We start from the raw sequence: 3,836 nt of genomic DNA, 5'->3' as shown, positions 1-3,836 counted from the left end.
ATCATTAAATAATTAACTGCAAACAGTTAAGCATTTGGTAATAGTTATGGGCTAAGTGAAGAGGATGACTCCATTAGTAGAGATGGAGGCTAAGTGGTTAAAATTGTTGTAAGCAGTAATGTTATATAAGCAGAAAAGTAATTTGCCCCATTCAGAATCATCACATTCCTCTTTTCTTTTTATGTATAATTTTTTATTGTAGTATATGAAGGAAAAAACAACGCAATCTTCAAAATTCAGCAATCGAGATACACATATTATTTCCCCATTCCCATCTGTAAACCCACACCCATGACCTCCGACACCACGCCATATGGAACTAGTATCTAACAAAACTCTACCTTTATCATTACATTAATAAATTCCTCATGTGGCTATTTCAAAATCTATTTTTGTCTTTTTTTAACATACCCAAAGGCAAGTCCCCATTTCCTAACAGACTCTTCATTGCTTCTTCCTCTTATGCCATTGGAGATAATCCAATTTGGATATAATCGACTATTTTTTCCCTCCAATCCTTAATGTGTAATTCTTTCTCCCCTTCCAAGTCTTTGCTATTGTAATTCTCCCAGCCACAAAACTATATTGGCAAGGGGGTTGTTTTTATTAGAGGGAAACATTCAAACCCCTTACACTGTCAGCTCCTGCACATCTAGATAGCAAGTTGCAATAGTTCATTGTACTACTAATATAGGATAGTTTACAGGATAGTGGGACAACAGGCTGTAAAATAAGATACAAGCTTCTTACTGCTACATCCAAAAGTACATAAAATATAAGTCTCCTTAGTTTTTTTTCCAACTGCAATTCCACCTTGGTTTTCTAGAACCACTGAAAAGCAAAGAACGTTAGTGAAAGCAAAAGAAAAAAGAAAGATGTCTGCTTTCTTTAGAACATTGCTCCTGACTACTAATTTGGGCAAAACCTAACATTGTTACAGGAAAACAGATTATTTTAACTGGCCACTGAACAGACACAGCATCCTGTGAGGGAAGCCAAGCAATGATCGTGGAAAGCTATAGGCTTGCTGCCTTCATAGTGTGAAATAGAGATCATGGCCAAATTCAGACCTCCTTGCTACTCCCATACTGCTTTTCTCCCCATCCTTCTGGACCAGGCTGCAGGGGTCCATGGGTGACTTCAATGCAGGAGAATGTGTCCACTTACAGTTCCACTGACAGAAGAAAATCCTTCAGAAAAATAATCATGCTGGATACTGGCCGAGACTAGAAACATTATTGTCAACATTCCAGTGTTCTGCCCAACTTTTATACAGCAGCATGGTCAGGAAAATTCAGCAAGTTCTCCTATCCCCATCATGGCAGCACTATTTAAATGGCATGGGTTCAAGGGTCTGAAACTTATTACTGGCATTTGTACCATTTTGAGCAAAGTATAACTCCCTGCCCATCTAATGTACCTTCAAAACAGAAATATTAATACAATTGTTATTAAGGGCTTGCTGGGGAGGACAGTGCACTACAAACATGTTGAATAATATATGGGCAGATTGCAGGACAAGGCAGGCCTTGGATTTGATCCACGTATGTTCTTAATATATAACTATGATGGTTACAGATTATGGCATAAACCAAGTTTGCCTTTGTAAACTTTGCAAAGCCTGACAGAGATGATTTATTTTGCAGTTTTGGGAAATGTAATGGTAAATGAGAAAGATGGAGAAAGAAAGACGTTGATCTGGAAAAGCTCTGAATAAGTACTAAGACTACCAGAAGGTTCTAATTCTAGGTGCTGGCATTTCAGTCTAAAAAGAACTCGAGGCAAGGAGTGGAAAGAGAAGGGCTCCTGCCAAAATACTGCATTCTGCTTAATAAGGTTTCTGTACACGCACAGGCATCTTGAAGCCACATAGATATCCATATAGTTGAAGCACACTTATTAGAGATATTCGGAATATTCTTAGAACCTGAGCAAATGAGGTTTAACAGTTAAGTTCACAGATCTCTTAAATAGCCCAATTTGCTATTACTCTTTTACTCTTAAAACTATTTCCTGTCTCAGAGTCCTATCTCCCCCCCCCCCCCCCACTATTCTACAGATTAGCCCCAGGTAAAGGTTTTCCCTTGACATTAAGTCTAGTCGTGTCTAGTCAGGGGTTGGTGCTCATCTCCATATCTAAGCTGAAGAGCCAGAGTTGTCTATAGACACCTCCAAGGTCATGTGGCCAGCATGGGTGCACAGAGCGCCGTTACCTTCCTGCCAGAGCGGTACCTATTGATCTATTCACATTTGTATGTTTTTGAATTGCTAGGTTGGCAAAAGCTGGGGCTAACAGCGGGAGCTCATCCACTCCCCAGATTCGAACCAACTTTTCAGTCAGCAAGTTCAGCAGCTCAGCGGTTTAACCCACTGCACCACCAGGGGATCTGATTAGCCCTATAGAAGGCTATAAATCCAACTCACCACATAAAGCAAGTTTTAGAGGAACCCTCCTGTTTGAAAGGCCACTATTAAGCCATGCCATTTCATGAACACATAGAATACAAGAAAGTTATTCTATATACCTTTAACTGAGCATTTCAGAACTTCTCTGCTAACTTAAATCACATTTGCATGTTTCTCTTCTGTTTAGCTGGAAAATCATGAATCATAAAAAGTTGGATGTTTGAAAATAGAATGGATCATCTTTCCCACACAAGTATTATTCAGCTCTGCTAGCAACTCATTTTCAGTGAAGATATTTGCAATATTTAGGTGGGAACTGTATGTGACAAGATCATACCAAAATACATTTCATGTATGTCAGCAGGACCAGACATTTTTCCAATTCTCACACCTCAAATTACCAAGCTCTAACAGTTTGTTTATAAATCAAAATAATCAATAACTTTAGAAAAGGTTCAGTACAATTATGCAAATATATTGCACTTTAGGAAGGCTAACTTGTTTCATAAGGAGCTTGAAAGGCATATATATATTTTCTATAGTTCATCTATAACACACAGACATCATTTATAAAAAGTCTTAGTTTTTAGTAGGCCTGTGAAATTGATGAAAATAATGTTTCAGTATTCATTACAAAATTAGAGAATGCCGGTGAGTCATTTCTAAAATATCCTAAGTGTCCATTTTGTTACTATAACGACAGTAACAAATTTTTCGTTACTACTTCATTAAGTAATTGCGCAGGGAGATTTTATTGCTTTGCTTTGCTTGCTTACCATGAAAATGAAGATCACTTTGGGAGGGAGCCTTCTGAGATTTACGAAATACAAGCAAAAATGTATTGGGTAAGTTTTGATTCTAAAGCTTTTGGTGTGAGCCATGCAAACGTGTTGGATATCGCTTCAGATGTACAAAATTTCCAGATTTCCTTCAGATTTAAAAAACTTCCAAAAATTATGCATGTCTAGTAATTACTTCATCTATAGTTTGAGAAACATCTATATTACCAGTTGATTTGTGATACAAATTGAAAATAAATGTTTAAAGCTTTTAGTGTTACATACATATTTCACAATATATAAAATGTTGCTTAAGAGTGCAGTTCTATCCATATTTATTTGAAGGTCAGTCATACTGAAACCAATATTAGGGCTGTGCAAAAAGTCATTTGTGCATTATATGCCGGATCTATTTCAAACAGGAAAATAACTTGACAGAAAACTAACAACCTTTTTGGAGCTCCGTAATAGTTTAGACACTGGCCTTTTCCAAAACACTTTAGAATCAAAACAGGGGTTGTGTGGTTTTTGTTAAGACAAACAAAGCAACTTTTTAGGTTGTGCACACACCTATACCAATATGGCTTACTTCAAAAAAAAAATGTATAGGATAGCACTGTAAAATCTGCAATAAAATAAACTCAAACCAGA

The sequence above is a fragment of the Anolis carolinensis genome, chromosome 1 (assembly GCF_035594765.1).
Source record: "Anolis carolinensis isolate JA03-04 chromosome 1, rAnoCar3.1.pri, whole genome shotgun sequence".
NCBI lineage: Eukaryota > Metazoa > Chordata > Lepidosauria > Squamata > Dactyloidae > Anolis > Anolis carolinensis.
Note: the sequence above shows the minus strand (reverse complement) of the source record.